General features: G+C 36.7%; 1 protein-coding gene across 8 annotated transcripts in view; it reads right to left on the reverse strand.

Moving 5' to 3' along the window:
• LOC124392311 overlaps positions 1-19,280 on the reverse strand; it is a 197,958-nt gene that overhangs the window by 162,134 nt on the left and 16,544 nt on the right. For all 8 annotated transcript variants that reach the window (XR_006927144.1, XR_006927142.1, XR_006927143.1 and 5 more), the window contains one exon: positions 17,924-17,986. The gene's annotated coding sequence lies outside the window, so the exon portion shown is untranslated. The remainder of the gene's footprint in view (positions 1-17,923; positions 17,987-19,280) is intronic.

A 19,280-nucleotide genomic window follows, 5' to 3' on the forward strand; every position in this document is an offset into this window, starting at 1 on the left:
CTATTACTAAACTATATAATGTTTCATAATGTAATTCGTAAATTTGCCTAAGATTTTAAAGTTAAAAAGGTTCCTGACCTGTTCGAGAAACCAGCTTTAATAAACATCATCCCTGTTATAGCAGGTCCTTTTGTTTTCTATATCAAATAAAACTTCAATCAAATATTTCCACTTAAGGTTTGGTCATATATTTCTTATGAAACTTAGGAAGACATTTGTATTTGTCTACAAATAAAGCCCTTTTCAGGATTTGTTGCCTAAATTTTGTTTAATACTTTGATAAATGAATAGCCATAATACAAATCTTTATAAACTTAGAAACTAAATACACTCATAATGAAGTATCCATGATGCAACATCGCTTATAGTGTCTTATTGTTTTCTGTTTTTCCCATAAACTTGTTTGTATTGATGCCTACACTAAACAACATCATTTTAATGCATGACATAAATATTACACAGACAAAGACCAAGACAAGGTCACAATAAAAGATCTTGACCTTGGTCTGATCTAAGTGACTGTGTGACAGTTCTGGCTTTCTCCTTGAAGTTCTGGCTTTCTCCTTCCTCCCCCCCCCAAAAAAACCCCAAAAAAACCCAAGAAAAAAATAAATTCTAGTCAGCACTGCTGAAGAAAAGAAAAATGATTATGTTCAAATGGTGCTGGGCATGCAGTGTTCCAAAACCCATGTGTGATGTGGCCACTGGAACAGAAAGTATTTTTGTTTTGTCCCCGTTTTTAGAAATGTGATGCGTCATTAAAAGCAGTGAAATTGCTGCAGTGAGCTGTGAACCAAACAATTCATTAGAGGATGGCTGCATGTGGGGGATGCTTCATACCTTTACAGACCCTTTCTTACATCTGTACATGATTGAAACACAAGTTCCTTCTGAAACATGGATCACTACAAACTCTATATTCTAGTTTTGCTGTTTTGATAAATAATGATACATATATTTTATTATTTATTTAGTGTTTGCTATACACTAAGCAATATTTCGGATAAAGCCTTACTCCTTTCTTTCCATGCTTAGTACAACATAAAAATAATATGTAGTGTTAGTTTTAGATGCCTTTGGTCTTTGCTTATTACTTTAACTAGTCAAAAAGTTTGGACATTTACATGCAGACTAATAATCTAGTAAAAGGCTGTCTGAACAGAAAAGTTCACTATGCAAACACTTCATGTGGAATACACTAAATTGAAATGAATCAATCTGAATTAAAAGTTCTAAATGAAAGAAGGAGGTGGGTTATGTTTTTAATTATGCATTAAATAAGAGAACAATAATCATGTAAACATATGTGTCTAATTATTTTTACTACCAGAACCAGTATGTAAATTCTGCACGTGTGTTCGAGTCATAATGCACTCATTGTGCAATAAAAAGTTCCTGTTAGAAAACACAGTCGATGTAACACACTTTAATATGGTCAACACACTCTATGGACTAAACTATTAGGACACCTGACCTTTCCATATGTGTACCTGGCCATATGTGGTTCTTCCTCAAACTGTTACCACAAAGTTGGAGGCACACAAATGTATAGGATGTCCTTGGATGTGGTAGCATTAAATTTTACCTTCATTTAAACTAAGAAACCCAAACCTGTTCCAGCACAACAATGCCCTTGAGAAAAAAGTGAGCTCCATGAGCATATGGGTTACATGGGTTGCAGTGAAAGATCTTTAGTGCCCTGCTCTATAATTCTGACCTCCACTGACTGCACCCCAGGTCTCCTTACCCTAAATCAGTACCTGACTTTATTAACACCCCTGATTCTGAATGAGCACAATTTTTTTTAAGTAAGCAGTTTTACTAAAAATCTGCATTTCTTTAAATTTAATTAATTTGCAATTCAAAAGAAGCAGTATAAATAAATTTACAGCAACCTGCATATTGTCTTATTGTAAGAGAAAGATTTGCATGGGTTTAATGCCATGAACAATTGTAATAGTATAGTATTGTTTATATTGTAATAATATTTTACAGTTTGAAAAAGTGCTTTTATTTTGATAGATTATGCTTATATAGGAGAGGGAAAACATTTGCATATACAGTAGCTTATACACAGAAAATGCAATTGCACATTTAATGGCAAATTTGTTGATATACAATAAATATAGGCCCTATTTATAAAGTGGTATATCCAGTAATAAAAAAGAATGAATGATAAAACAATGATAAATAGCATAACATTAATTATGTATTTACAACAAGATTTACAATTAAACACCTTTCCACATTTCTGTAGTCAGCTAACCAAACTATACTAGTTTTGCTCTTGAAACTTGCTCTTGTTCAATTCCCTTTAAATCACCTAAATCTGAACTCCCAAATTGTAATATTTCCTAATATTAACACCTTATACTCCTCTCTGTTCTAGCACCGAGGTGGTGGAATGAACTTCCAATAGATGTCTGAACAGCGGCGTCCCTGGCTATTTTTAAGCGACAGTTGAAGACCTACCTCTTCCTAAAACACTTCAAGTAGCACTTATAAAGTTTGCTTTGTAAAAATCAAGAGTTATAGTCTGATTTATATTAAGTTTGTAATCTAGTGTACCAGTGTAGATTTATTCATTGCTATAGACTCTAAGCACTTTTGTACGTCACTCTGGAAAAGGGCGTCTGCTAAATGCCGCAAATGTAAATGTAATGTAAATGTAAATTTTAATTTCAGTCTTTTTTAGGAAGAAAAGTCTAAAAGCTAAGCTTAATATTAAATAAAATGTGAAATACATTTAATTAAATGTAATTTAAACACTTTTTGGTCACTGCATAATGTGTAGAATGTGTGTACATATTAAATGTGTATGTTTATCAAAAATTACATTCTGTGCCCAGAATACGCCAGCTACGGTGAAAGAAAGATAAATAAGAGAAAGAAATAGGAAGTATATAACAATGTTATCCAATGAAAATTTAATCTGGGAGCTAAACCTTGTCGGAAAAGGTGCCTATGACCCAGGTGGAGCAAAAGCAGTCATTTTCTCTGGACTGCAAACAACGTTTAGGGTTCAAAAGACTTTTCTGTGCTAACAGACACAAGATTGGAAAAGTGTAAAAGTGTAAAGATGGCCAGAGCATGAGCATGGTTTGGAAAAGACTGGAGGTGACCTGCAGCATTTCCCTTTGGCCCACCCTAAGAGTATGAAAGACAGAGAAAGGAAGCTGCCCTAAACAGTGGAAAACTCAGTGAAGTTTATTCTGCTAATAGGATTATAAAGACAGATGAAAAATTCATAGAGAAAAAATAATAGAATGTGATTTAAAAAGGTCAGCATGCTACACCAGAGCAGCTTTAATGCACAAAGATTCATATATGAATCTGGAGTTACACTAGAGAAATAAACACCATTCTTCCAAATGCTTATTTTTGTTCAATTGGGTTGAGATCTGGTGACAGCAAAAGTCCATAACATATGATTTACTTTACCTGTGGGTGAGACCACTCCCTTCAGGTTACAAATGTTCATAACAAAATAAAGATAAAAATTCGGAATAGCTCTGTACTAATAAACCACAACAGGAAAATAAACCCCCCACCACCACCACCCCCTTCCCAAACTGTTTATTATCTGGCTAGAAGGTTTCCAGTGTAGCAGTTCTTTCCACCAAACAGTATGGTCTAATAGAAAGGTTTGGAACATTCCTTTAAAAGTAATATCCCACATTTTTTTCACAATTCATCTCTAATGATGTCACAACTGAAAACCACAGTCCCATGGCCCAAACAAACCCACAGTTAACGGCTGCAACACCGCACACACATGCGCACTCACCCACACACAAGCACGTGCTCTCTCACACACTCAAGTCCTCACACCCTCTCATCATGAACACACTCTGACTAGGCTGAGAAGTCAGTATGACAGGCCAAACATAAACACTGTCCAAGACTGGAGAACTGTTACAGAACCAATAACTTGAAGAATCAAACAGCATGGCACACTTTAATAAGGCAAATGGACATTTATGTGAGGCTGCGCTGCCTGCCAGCTGGATTCCCCTGCAGGGATGACGTGCTGAACGGACACTTTTCAATAGAGGAGAGAGTTACTCAGTCTGCATGTCTGCTCATGTTAGCACCACTAAATTTAAAACCCTCTGTACACACATCCATGTTGCTAGCTGGATCTTTCCAAATATTAGGCGTCCCACTAACCGATAAGCTAACAAAACATTTTTCTTTAGCATGCTGTCACGCTTATCTGATTAATCCATGAATAAAGAAGTGTTGGCAAAACCCCAGAAATGAGAACGTGCAACTTGGGAATAGTGCCAAGACTATTTCTCTCTGAACAGAAAGTTTTATATGTAGTCTCTTTAGATAAGAATATGATTTATGGGCAGTGAACTTATGATATATTTCTAAATCAGTAGCTGTTAAATAGCACTATTTTATGTGGAATGAAAAGGAGTCCTGAGTATCCTGTATGACAAACCGACTCTGTATCCAATAGCAACCACATCCTTGTCATATTCCTAAATTAGGGTGTGATGCTCGGATCCTCCAGAGACTCTAATCTTCTTTCAAATAAAGAGAGTATTGTTCTCAGATCTGTATAATTTCTCTCTGTTTCTTGCTCTATCTCTTACTTATTTTTCCCACACTCTGATTTCCCATCTGCATCACCAGTGCACATCATCTTTCTCCTAAAACAGAACAACTGTGAGTGGGCCAGCTCACACTAGGGAAAGTTCAAATAACACCTATCATCTCTTGCTAACCCACACACCTGCTAAAGTGGTTTAACACAGGAGGACTAGAGCAACCCACTGCTGACCGTTCCACTCTTAGACTCAATTACAAACATCCGCATACAGAGTCAGGGTCAACCTTCATGCTTTAGCTGGGATGAATTTGTATAGATCAAGAGCACACAAAAAACAAGTGTCTCATCTTTCCAAATATATACAGTTTCCTATATGTTCCTCAGAGCTTAAAAAAAAACTGGCTTGGTTCATATATTTACAGTAAAACCCAATGGGGGGTTGGTGCAGAGCTTGCAGGATAGATGGAAATGTTTAAAGGACCTGACATGTCCTCTGTCCAAACATGTTTTAACTCTAACTTCTTAGTCAGAGGTTAAACTCCCTAGAATGCTCTTAGTCAAGGTAAAAATTAAAGACAGATTCACCACATGACCTTATAATAAACCAACAAGTCTCACTATTACATGAGCTCATACAATACAATACATATTCAAACACTGCTACATTTCTTTCATCAAGCATAAAAGCTTTCCTTTATAGCAAACATGCTTTGGCCAAAATGTTCATATTTTTAGAATAAATTGTCATGAATGGCATACTGAGAATAAATTACGCAATCATTGAGCGCTTTAATGGTAATCGCTTTGTGATGCCTGTGAGATCTGGCCAGCAGCAGGTAATACAAAATAGACCGATTGGTGCCTGAAATGTTTATCACCTGCGTCACCCTGTTACCAAAACAAAGCAACAATAAAGATCATGTATGTAGGATGTACATACATTTGAAGAAAAAAAACTGCCCATATGATTGGTCATGGAAAATGTCAAACATCATGTAAAGTTAGTGATTCCATCTGCCCTTCTTTTTTGATAGTATGTATTGAGATCTGTTTGTAATTATTGTATCTGAGGAACAATCATCTATAAGAGATTATAAGGAGTCTAGTATTACTAACTGAGCCTTCAAAATGAGGGCAATATTCAAGCAATATTTAAAATAATAAGAATATTAATAATAATAAATTATTCTGCATCTCAATGGTCTATCTCTATCTCTATCTTTTGGTCTATCTGAATAAATACGTTCAATATTTTTTTTCCTTTGTGCAAAAATATTTGAGGAATTTAATTAGATTATTGTTTTGGCTCTAGTTTACACTGGCCCGATTATAGTTCTTTCATGAAGGCTTACACATTGGCATAGCACACTGGCACACAATCCTCAATAACCATAGCTCATTTGTTTACCTAAGCCATCTATTAAGCCTAAGCAGACTTTACTGCGGTTCACACTACTTACAAAGCAAAACATTTCCTTGGCATTAAAGTTGGTGTTTTCATGATAAACGTTTTATGTCATGATTTGGAAATATCAAAAAAGAAAACTGAACCAAACTAATCAACATTTAAGAGCTTTTTCTACACTTATGTGGCTTTAAAATAATAAAAAAAGAAAAAGTAGAAACCTAAAAACCGATTTCATACATTACTGTGCAAACAGAACTGCTACACAGTGTGAGATGTTAATTGCTGAAGATTGTTAAAGCAAGGAGAAAATGAGGAGGATGAAAGGTGTATATTGTGCTAGTGATTAAAGTAGAGTGAATGAGGATGAGTTAGAGGAAGACGCTTGGGCAAAGACTCAAATCTATTGTGCTCAAATCCATTCACTAGTTTTTCGTTTTACTTCCACTTTCAAGAATTGTGACGAAATGGCCTCTGTCCAACATGTCAATCTGCATAACTAAGGAAAGAAAAAAGTAAGCAACAAATTAAACAGAGGACGGATAACAGAAACCGCGTACTGTATTTAAAAGCCTGGTGCCAGTGCTTCATTCACCGCACATGATCTGATGCTCCCTTTATATTAAAATCAGTCTTGTGATGCCCAAATAAACAAGCACAATCCTACAGTAGGAGGAAGTCAGTCAATAATTATTTACGATTAAGGCTGCATCTATCGATTATAATTTTAATCGTGTATCCATCAATTAATTGAGTAATCAGATAAGAAGTACTTTTCTTCATTAAAGAGCAATACTAAATATAAAAAAAATAAACAAATAACTTGTTTTCTTTTTAGAAAAATTTGAATTTGAATTGCTAAAATTGCAATCTGTGAAAACTAAACCCATGTAGTGCATTTTATTGCCATATTACGTTAAAATGCAAGTACAAATTTATAAACAAAACTCATAAATAAAAATATAAATATTGATTTTAAAGTACGGTAAAAAAAAAAAAAAAAGAAGATAAACGTATGTTTTTTTTTCTTTATGTTTTAGTTTAAAATTATCCCAAACACTGGAAACTTTCTGTTGTGTTCTTTGGCCTGAATTTTCTCCTCTCTCCTCGCTGTTTTCTCTCCGTTTCTCCATTTTATTTGTGCAACACTGATAATGGTCCGTGGGGAAACACAATGCTCTGTGTGCAGTTAAATTGACTTAGAAAATAATTTTCTTTGATGCTTTTTTGTATTTGAATTACTCTAGTTACTAAAGGTATCGTTTCAGCCCTGATTATTTTAGTTACTTAAGTTTATCCAACTGCACCTTTTAACGTTTGCTAAGAGTCCAACCTCTTAAGAATCTCATAACAGTTTTTATCTGCATACAAGCTTTGGCTGAGATTTTTGCCAATGAAACATTTCACTGAACAAGTCAAAAACAAAGGTGAGCAATTTTTGAAATAGAAATTGCGTGAACTTTGGGTGTGGTCATGTGACTGCTTAACACTAACACTAACTGCTAAATTCTCCTGTTCAAAGACATACTTCAGGGTCTCTGGGTATTCAAGAAGCAGAAGCCCAAGGATAAATTCCTAGAGAGCATAGAAAGCACCTCCCCACCCCCAGGCTAATCCTGTCATGGTAAACATTAGAAGTATTCCCAATAGTGAGTGCTGCACACATCCCACACATTTTTTTGCAAACTGCAGGCCCCATCCACAAGTGTCTTTATTACAAATGACAGCTAACCAATTAAAAGCCCATTCAGCCAAACATAATCCATCAAGATCCACTGTTAGGCATCTAGATCAGTATCCTGGTTCTCCACCATCCACTATGGTGGCCAATTTGGTTGTTGACTTGTAGTGTCAGTAAATCCAGCCCTTCTAACAGCGTTGCTCAACAGAATAGCATAACTCTGGCTGTCATACTTCACTGCAATGGCAGATGCAATACAGAATTCACTTGATAGCAGAGCAGTGTCCACAGTATCTCAGGATACCTCACTTGGAGCCAGGTAGACATCACCATGCAACATTTCCCACTCGTGGAAAATGGAGTGCAAAAGGTTTGCAATAAGCCCCATGGCACCTCTCAATCTACACATTCACCAGGTGACATTCCATTCAGAAGTTCAGGGAGTGCCTGAGCTGTCTGACTTTAGCAAAGAGCTCTACTGTAACACCTAGGTTGTCCTGGTTGGAAATGAGATCACAGGATACAGGATACATACATTTAAACATTTAGTTGCCTTTGGCTAACAACATACAGGTAAACTCAATCATATACCCTCCAGGCTAAAATAATTCTTCAGTTGGATTGAGGCTGGGAGATCGGATGGAATGTACTGTATATTAGTTAGATGTGTTGATGGGTGTTGAACTATTCCTGGATGTTTTGGTGGAAGTTTGACGTTATCCCCTATAACAATATAGGTAGTGTAGTCTGGAGCCCTATGCTGTCTCGGTGTGGACACAAGTGGGAAGAAAACGTCATATATTTGAGGAATTCCACCAGGAGCTCTGTGTTGTACATGCCAATTGAGACCAGGTTATAAAGAATTAGTGTGACTAATAGTAGCATATATGATTATGTTTCACTCTTTATGGAACTCCATTTTTGATATTTATCCTACGATATACCCTACCTTTCTGAACTTTTACACCAACTTAACACCAAATTCATGAACTACTTGAAACCACAGTTCAGTAAATACTATACCGTGTGAGGTTATACACACCTGATACATTTACACTTGTACATACAAGTATTGCATCTCTTCTCTTCTCTTCTTTTCAAATGTAACTAAATATATTTGCTTCAGGCCAGCTTATGTTTTTCTGTACATCATTCGTTTATATTTCCCAGGAAATTACATTCATTATTTTATAAGATTGTTGTCTCTGATAAATATCATGACCTCTTAATGCTATTTTTTGAGAAAACCACTTTGACATTCTGACTTTTTGATCTTGAGTAAACAGGTTATCCCTTCTACAGATTCTCTTTTTCTTTAATCCAGCAGGAAAAAAAACGATTAGAAAGATAGGCCCAAGAGATAATGCCATGATTTAATCAAATAAATGCAGCCTAGTTACCTCAAATATGCTATTAATGATGGTTCTTATTTCTAATAGATTTCCCTGTGTTCCTTACAAATATGCATGTCTTGTGAGACATTTAAAAACTTTTCATAATTATCTGTTTCTCCTACAAGTTCTGACAGTGTAGTCCTCCAGCAAATAACATTCATTAATATTTCACTAATAATGAGGTAAAAAAAGACATTCTAGCTATCAGTATCTGAGGATTAATTAGCAAAACAGGGCCAAAACAAATTATAATTAATGCAATATGAAACATATTTAAACTCATGTAGAATTCAAAATAAAGAAACTAGAGAAACACCATCAGTTTGACTTTGATGAATAAATAACAGCTCACACTTGAACACATATACACCAAATACTTATTTAGATATTTCAAACATGCTTATGGCCTCCCCCCTAGTGGCTGTACATGATATTACCGACCAAAACTGATTAAAGAATCAGATAGATAACAAAGTAGCAAGGCACAAGTCCTAACACTTCTGCACACAGCAAAATAAAACAGTGATAATTGTTCGGATAACAAATACAACACACCCAATCAACTCCTATTAGCTTGGGGCAATTTATCGTAAAGTGCAAAATATTAAATCCTCCTTGACAAAAAGAAAAGATCTAATAGCCAAGGTTTCAGGTTTGTAGAAGGTTCAGAAGGTGTAGTTCCTTTCCAAATAAAACATCACTGTCAGTTTACCTCAGCTGAAGTAATTTTGCTCTGTCTTCTGTCTGAGGAGTCTGCTGTGTGTTTGTGTGGGTCTATGTGTGTGTGTGTTATAACTGTATATAAAGCAGGAATCTACTGTAGATATAACTGTTCTGACTCATACTCGGCAACTGTCGCATCCTATCAGAGAGCTGACACTGAAGGGGGCAAGAGGAGTCTCGCAGTTTGGGAAACTGATGCTAAACCCTGATAGCTGTACGCACACAGACTGTGCTACATATAATTGATGAGGGCAAAATTATAATGAGGCATGCTATTAAAGCTGAAAGCTGGACATATCTGAAAACACGCTCTGACAATATGCAGTTTTCTTTTTCTACTCTGCAAGAAAGGTCCTGAGAAGTACCTAAAAAATGTCCAGTGTCAGAATAGCTTAATCCAACCCTTGACATCAGCTTATGCTCTGTTTGCACCTAACAAAGCTAAACAAACATCTATTAGAGTCTGAGCTAAGTGAGAACACGTTTTAGTTGGATGGACGTTCACTAGGAACAACCTGGGGCGACAGTTGTCTTGTGCATTGTGTCACTTCCTGCTATAAAACCAGTCAAAAGATTAAGCGAGCATGTGTTAAGACACGTTTAGTGAGCCAGATAGCATTCAGTGCAAATCTGTATAACACCAGTTGTAACAAAATTATGTCAATTAGAATTAGCAAAATCACAATTAGCATGATGCAATAACTGATGCTACAAGGTCTCTGCTTGTTAAAGACGCTGGCTGACTCGAAGACAGAAAGTTTGCCAATTTTTGGTATTTGCTCACATTGTGTTTGCTGCAGTGTGGTTTACATAACCAGCAACTTCACAGAACTGCTTTGTTCTATTTTTTGCCTAACATGCACCGCCTTCTTTCCTTGTATGCATCCAACAAGAGTAACAGAGATCACTTCCAGATCATGTATACTTCATATTTCATGAGAAAGTTGTGCTCCTAAATTTGGGCTCATACATTAATGCCTTAGTCTTTTGAAATATATTATTTATTACTTGTATTATTTCTTTTAAATCTCTATAGTAATTACATATTTTTGTCTTAATTAGGTAAGCTTTCCAGAATAAATGGGCTAACCCTAACCAGGTGCATGCCTACTTGTTGCCTAATGGAAAAAATAGCATTTTGTCTTTTGCTGTAAACTGCAAAACTTTGTGAAAAAAACACCTGTCAAACTTGTTCACAATCTATTCCTCTGCCAAATGAAGAAGGGCTTTTCATGAAGATTTAATCAAAATCACTAAAGACAGATGAAGTACACCAGAGAAACATCCAAATTGTATCCAATGTGACTAAACATTTGTGCACGTGACAAATTGTGAAAATATTGCATGCCCAGCTCATGCCCAAGAAATTGTTTGTGTGTCTCAAAGCAAAACCAGCTACATGACTGCCGGGTAAATCCCTCTTTTGAAAGGATTTATTTGTGATCAAAAATGGGTCACATCTCTTTTCCTAGCTGATATTAATTATAATGATTTATCACTAATATTAACCTCTCTCACCATAATACTATGACCAGTACACGATCACGAAACTGTAACAACTCAATATAGATGCATTTTGGTAAAAAATCGAAGTAGAATATTGAGTTTTGCGTGCCGTTTGTAAATCTACCTATTGTCCCATGATGGTCATTCATCATTATTCCACTGTGCTTTGAGGGAGATGAGCAAATGCATGACATGCTTTGAAATACACTGACTCATAACTAAAGTCACTAATGAGTTACAAACATGTTACTTGTACATTATAAATTACAAGAATAAGTAATAGCCTATTAACAAATAGTAGATCATTAATTACAATCACTAAGGGTCAGCACTAAAAAGCATTTACTTACTGCTTGCCTTAAATAGCTTTAACTGTGTACACATGGGTTTAGAAAGAGTAAAAAATTGACCTATATGCAATTAAACTAAGCAATTAATTCCTGGAAAAAATCCTGATCAAAAAGACAAGGATGTATCTCTCATCCCCATCCAGCAACAAGACACATTCACAGTGCAGAAAACAAAAACATCCAAACATGCTTCTTTCCCATGCTACACACGCTGTCAGTCAACACATTCACATCGCTCTAATTTGTGCAGTCTAGACTGAAAAGGGGCTAAATTACCCACCAGAAGCACTAAAAGTGTAAAACAAAGCTCTAGATAAACACATAAAAGCACACAACCACCATTTAGTGTCATAAATCACCTATAAACACCACCCTAACAAATGTGTTAACAGATTTAATGTAGCCTTTTTCAAGGTACAGTACACCAAAGGTTAGCTGTCCATGAGCTGCATGACAGCAAGGGACTTTTCTGTACTGTAATTACTTTCCATTTTGTTTTATAATCACATTGTAACCTTTTTCAGAAGACAAGGGATTCACGCAGTCCATAGCTCCATGCTATGTTTTCATTACTTCAGCTAAAAATAATTACTTATTGTTAATATGACAGCATTAAAATAATAATGCATAGTGTACAAACATTTTTTTTAATAAGTATCTGGTCGTATTATATTAAAGTGCATTTTTATTTATTTTGCGTATAATCTGATTAATACTCAGCTTGGGCCTGAGTGATAGTAAGGCTAAACACTATCTTTGGTATTTATATGAAAATGAACAATAGGTATACTCTGGGATTACTGTGGGATTAGTGTATTTAGATTTGGAAAGAATGAAGGGTTCCTCGGTGGTTAGGCCTGACAAGGTCACTCTAAATACAACATACTACTCTCTGAAGTGAATTAATGGGATCTGACCTGTATGGGATCATAGAGAGGAAGTGCAAATGTTATTGTTATGAACTCTGGGTGGTCTGCCCATTTAACAAGCAAGAAGGTGCACACACACACACACACACACACACACACACACACACACACACACACACACACACACACAGAAAGAGACAGAGCTATCCTTCAGAGGTATTCCCATTCCCATCCTATTCCCATGTAGCTAACAATGCTACAAATATGTTTAGCCCGATCATCAGTATCCAAACTAAAACATTGTTTAACTTTATAAAGCTTTTTTTCCTCACAAAGCCTGTCAAGTTCCCAAACTGTCACCTGTTCCTATTATTATGGAAACATAAACACACAAAAGGACACAAATAAAATAGTCTCAAGGCTGCTTTAAGACATGCATATGCACTATAAACACTAAGCATGAAAGACAACAACTCTAAGAACTTCATCCCATTAAAAAGTAAAAGCACAAAATCTAAAAGAGTGCACAAAAGCAAACAAGAAAACATACTCATTGAAACTGTTTGCAGATGTTCCAATGCATTCATAAATGAACTAAAACACAAGAATAAACAAGTCTATAAAAACCTACTATTTGATACCTACTTCCTCAAATAATAGCATACGGTTGGACACACTTCAGTGGTCAGAAATATGCATAGGCAAAAACACCCACGCTGGGAATAACACAGTGAAATGCATGTACCTGAATTGGTGTATGTAAAGGCATGTGCGTATCTAAGACCAAACGCTGGCACGTTGCCAAATGGCTCCGGTAGACAGAAAGCAGACCTGTCCAAGTTGCAGGAATGCAGTGCTCCACCCAAGACACGCAGGTGGAACTAAAAGCAACTAAAAAAACTGAGCATCTAAGAAAAACATGCGAAAGCCAGAGAGAAAGGACACAGGCTGAATTGGGTTCATTTTCAGTTCAGATGCCACTCAAAGCCATTGATAAAGTTCACAATGTACACCAGAGCCAAACTGTTGACAGACAAACTACTTATAGTTAATGCATGCTTGCACATTTTCTAATGCCTCCAGTTTCATCTTTTTCACACAAAGCTTTGTTAAGTCTTTATTCCATAATACACTCAGCAAAAACAAATACCCACTTAGTAATTAAGTAATCAATTAACAAATATTGGTATAAGAGCAGGCAAATATTTCTGCTTGGGTGCCTGTGTGTGCATTCTCCATGGGAACATGTCTTGCTCCTGGATACAGTAATGTGCCTCATCAATCACTGTATGTTTTAGGTGATGATGCATTTAGGAGGACACATGAAGGAGCATTTACCAAAGTAGAGGCTGTTCACAATATGCTTGAGAGCAGAGTTCAACTTGAATATCTTTGGCTTCTCTGTTGTTGTGTTGTGAGCAGAGTTACCTCAGCACTCAGCTGCAGAAGCCAGTGCAGCACTTAATCAAGAACATGTTAACTCTATATAGTTGAAATTAGTTTGTTTTCAATAGACTTGAACCTGTATTTTTCGAATACTCTGATAGTTCTGTATTGGAGCATTGTCTTCATTTTATATAACAGCATGATACAGATATCACTAGCTGTGTTTTTCAGTAGATAAGATCCAACTCGGATAAAGGCTTAGTTATTGGCCGTAGACTAGCTGAAATTAGCTTAGGGAATAAACATGAGCTAGATTGGTTGGTTGTGCTGCAGTCCAGGAAAAAAGTAAATGCTTCTTACGCAAAGCAGGAGAACTTGTGACAAATAATACAAAAGTAAATAGTTGAGCTTGTGTCACTTCATGATAAGTTCTCCTATGAGGACAGAAATTACTCTGCAATAGTATGCACAGATGTCTCTTCTTCCCCACTGATTCTTCTATCAATTTTTTAAAAGCATTTATTGCTCTGGTTTGTAAAGAAATCTTGCTCTCCCCATCCCAAAGGCTGATGGATAGCTCTGTTGGTGGCCTATCATCACAATGAAGTCACAACACATGGATGGAATCACTTGCACTCTCTTCATCCTCAGCCTGAGAACAGCATTCATCCTCTGTAAGCCAACTCCAACCCTATCCTCAGAAAAGAGAGCAGAGTGCAGAGCAGCCCAGCCAAAGGTGTATACAAACACAAGTAAACCACAGAGCAGCTGCTCGCGAGATGAGCCAGTGACAAAGAGCTGTCAAGTAAGTGTTAAGTAAAATATGCAACAAACAGCGAACTACAGTGAATAAATATAAATAGAGAAACACCTGAATATAAATTGAGGTCAAGTTGATGGTAAGAAACAATGCTACTATTTCTACTTTATAATAATTATTATCATATTTATATATATATATATTACATATATATTATAATCATAATTATTTAAAATAAAAGGTCTATTCTTTTATCTTTGAAGTCTGTGCTCCTGAACTTCCCATTTTCATTTTGTAATATTTTGATTTGTTAGCAGACCAGGAATAGCATGTGTCCCCATCCTAGTATTAATGAAAACTACTGCAGCTAAAGACCCTATACAATTGTGTGCCTCCAACTTTCTGGTAACAGTTTGGGGGAAAAACACATATTGCTGGAAACGCCATGTGTAACGATGCTTTTGTCCATATAGTGTACCTGCTTATTGTTTAGGACAATGTTGGTGTTAAAAATTATAAAAACAAATATTATTTGTTATTTTGTTTTTGGATTTGTTATTTTGCTTTCAGATTTGTTATTTTGTTTTTTGCATATGTTTTCGGATTTGTTGGTGTTTTTTAATTTGTTTTCTGATTTGTTAATGTGTTTTGTACTTCCCGGCCACCGTACAGATGGACCGAGCTGGGCAGGATGTGCTGCAAGTCAGAGCAATAAAGGATGGAGATGGAAATGTGTTGACTGCTGAGGAAAGTGTGTTGAGAAGGTGGAGCAAGTATTTTAAGCAGCTGAAGAACGAGGAAAATGAGAGAGCAGAAGGTTGGATTATGTGGAGATTGTTCAACAAGATTTCGGAAGGTGAGAGAATGACTGAGGAATGAAGAAGGATTAGGCTGGTATCGGTTTTTTAGAATAATTGAAATGTGTAGACCTGCAGTAACTACAGGGGAATAAAGTTGATCAGTCACGTGAATAAGTTATGGGGAAAGAGTAGTGGAAGCCAGGCTAAGAGAAGAAGTGAAGATCTGTGAGCAGCAGTATGGTTTCATGCTGAGGAAGAGCACCACAGACGCATTATTGTTGATGGAGAAATATACAGAAGGTCAGAAGGAGTTGCATTGTGTGTTTATGGATTTAGAAAAAGCAAACGACATGGTGCCAAAAGAGGAGTTGTGGTATTGTATGAGGAAGTCAGGTGTGTCAGACAAGTATGTGAGGGTGGTGCAGGACATGTATGAGGACAGTTTGACAGCATTTAAGTGTGCAGTATGAACATCAGACTGGTTCAAGGTCGCGGTTGGACTGCATCAAGGATCGGCTCTGAGCCCTTTCCTGTTTGCAGTGGTGATGGACAGGTTGACAGACGAGGTCAGACAGGGGCCTCCATGGACTATGATGTATGCGGATGATATTGTTATTTGTGGTGAGAGTAGAGAGCAGGTTGAGAAGAGACTGGAGTGGTGAAGGTACATGCTGGAGAGAAGGGGAATGAAAGTCAGCAGGAGTAAGACAGAGTACACGTGTGTGAATGAGAGAGAGGGCAGTACAGTGGTGCGGTTGCAGGGAGAAAAGGTGGAGAAGGTAGATGAGTTGAGGTACCTGGGGTCAACAGTGCAATGTAATGGAGAGTGTGTTAGAGAAGTGAAGAAAAGAGTGCAGGCAGGGTGGAGTGGGTGGAGAAAAGTGGCAGGAGTGATTTGTGATAGAAGAGTGTCTGCAAGAGTGAAAGGGAAAGTTTATAGGACTGTGGTGAGACCTGAGATGTTGCAAGGATTAGAAACAGTGGCATTGACCAAAAGACAGGAGGTGGAGCTGGAGGTAGTAGAGCTGAAGATGTTGAGATTTTCAGGATTTACAGAATTACGAGTTTATTATGCATGTAGGACATTTTGAAGACAAGGTGAGAGATGTGCAATTGAGATGGTTTGTACATGTGCACAAGAGGGACATGGGGTATATCGGTGGGAGAATGCTGAGGATGGAGCTAGCAGGAAGGAGGAAATAAGAAAGGCCAAGGAGGCAGTTTATGGATGTGGTGAGGGAAGACAGTTGGTTGTGGTGAGGGAAGGTAGTTGAGTTGAAAGAGGCAGATGTAGAGGACAGAGTATGGAGATGGATGATCCGCTGTGGTGACCCCTAATGGGAGTAGCCGAAAGAAGAAGAAAAAGCATGTACAAATAAATTATTGGCACATATACTGTTTATATTCAACATCATCTGATTCAATTGTTAGTGCAGTACATAGTATTGTTGCCTCACAACTCCAGGGTCCTGGATTTGATCTTGAGTCTGTTTAGAATTGGGCATGTTCTACCATTTCAGTATGACTTCAGGTTTTTTTATTTCCTCCCACAATCCAAAAACTTGTCAGTAGATAGATTGGTTACTCTTCTTTCCAGGGTGTAACCCTACCATGTAATCAAACCACTGGAATGAATTCACTGTGACCCTGACCAGGATAAAGTATTTGAAAGTTATTGAAAAAAAACAAACAAGCAACCTTTCTATCTAAAATTGCTATTTTAAATAAACACAGTTAAGTGCTTTTCATTGGAGAGTACAGCACACCACTGATCAAACTAAATCTATTTACAAGCATTTGGTAAGTTATTGAGCAAACATCTTTGAGCACAAAGTTCTCCCAAACCCCCATTGCAACCTACAACTTACTCATCTCCCCAGTTAATGCTCAGGAAATGTATGCTTCTTGTCAACAAGTCGGAGCACATTGTGAATCTTTGTGTGAATCATTGTGAAACAGATGTCTGCATTTGTCTCAATTGAGTAATCTAAGTTTTCACCCTCAGTTGACTGCCAGTTTCTAAAATATTACTTTTCAATTTTGCCTTATAACCAACATTTGCACACACTTGTAATGCCAATTCCCATGGATAATGATTTGCATGCTGATTTCAAGTACCTCACAACATCTTTTAAATACACTATGTAAGCTGTAGAAATGTAATTTCCATAGTTTCATGCTTATAAATATATATTCCACAACATAAAGACACACTTAAGTCCAAAGTTGGGGTAAATCTTGCAAGTCAGTAGTGAAGTTTAAGATCTGTATAGTTTTATTAACTCCTAAACTGACAAATTCTCAGACACTCATGACGAGTTACAAATTGCTGTCATAATACTGTACTGAACAAAAATAACATCAGAACAATGGCAAATATGTTTTTTGTTGAATTGTATCTCTATGTTCTGGCCATCACTGAGCAGTCATGTAAACCTATTACAATTTGGGATCTGTAGTTTTCCATAGGTGAAAACTGTACACATACCTGCAAGATAGAGTAGTAATGCTGTTTGTTGTTCCCCTCCACTTCTGCAGTCAGCCGTAGTCCCTGCCAAGCAAACACACATCAATCACCTAAAGACATCAACGGCTTTAGTGCCTCATTAATTTGCTCCAGTGCCGGAGGAAGGAGACTTCATTCCAGGCATAACAGCTGGTCTCCACACCCTTAAGCTGGACCTGGCTCAATAACAAGGCTTTAGAGAAACTTTCAGGAAATGCCCAATGAATGCTTAGAAACAACTATAAAGCACTGTTTAAAAACTGCAGAAAAAGGAAAGCACCACCCTTTCAACCATAAGTGTATGTGTATAAATGTACCATCTGATAACACTTCAAAGAATCAAAGCACTTGTGATATCTGTTCAAGGCAATTTAGTGCAATACAATATCTAGATCTCCACTGACCTATTTCAGAATACACCAGCTTGAACATAATGAATCATTTGCTAATTTTATGTACATTACCAGCATGATGTTTCAGACTCTGAGTCATAATCTAAACCAAAGTGGGGAATGTGAGGCATTCTTCCTTGTCAAAAGTTACAGACAATGTGGTTCAAACATTACTGAGACTTTTCTTTTTTAAAATTTAACCAGTGCACAATAAAGGTGAATACTTATTATTGAAGAAGAAAAGCATTGAGAAAATTACAAAAATGTAATTCACAAATAATAGGTTAAAACAGAAGTGTGATCAAATAAAACAATTGAAAATCAACTAATAAAAAAACAAGTGCAGGCTCTTGACACAAATATTGAAATTAATATGTTTTTTTAATTGATCAAATATATCAGGGAGGTAATACTGTGTCAGAATGCAATCAAAAGAATATCAGCACCATGGCCAGCTACCCTAACTATTGAAATTATGCACATGTACCTGAGGCAGAGCCAGACCCAGCTGCCTGAGGTATGGTTAGAGGTCATAACTGTGCAATTAAGCCTGAGGTAGCAGTACAATTAGGAGCTGACAAAGAAAGCCAAAAGAAGAACATGTCTGACTGCCCTGTTCACCTCTCATGACAATACTTTTCCCCATGCACCATAGATTTCTACTTGTATCTTGTAATTTTTTTTTATGCTGTTCAACAAAGGCCCTAGACTCTGAATGACATAGCCAAGGATGCTTGGAAATGTAAATCATCAGGATTATGGAGACAAATAAGTACAAAGAAGTACAGGTATAACCAGCAAGTCTATACAGGTTTAAATCTATGTTCACACAGATAACCTCTAAGGCAAACATCTATTTTCATGACAGAGGACTGCCCCAATGTTCAACCACCAGTGCCTAAAACTCACTGGAGTTGAAGAGTTCATCAAAACATGCATTCATCATG

The sequence above is a fragment of the Silurus meridionalis genome, chromosome 10 (genome assembly GCF_014805685.1).
Source record: "Silurus meridionalis isolate SWU-2019-XX chromosome 10, ASM1480568v1, whole genome shotgun sequence".
NCBI lineage: Eukaryota > Metazoa > Chordata > Actinopteri > Siluriformes > Siluridae > Silurus > Silurus meridionalis.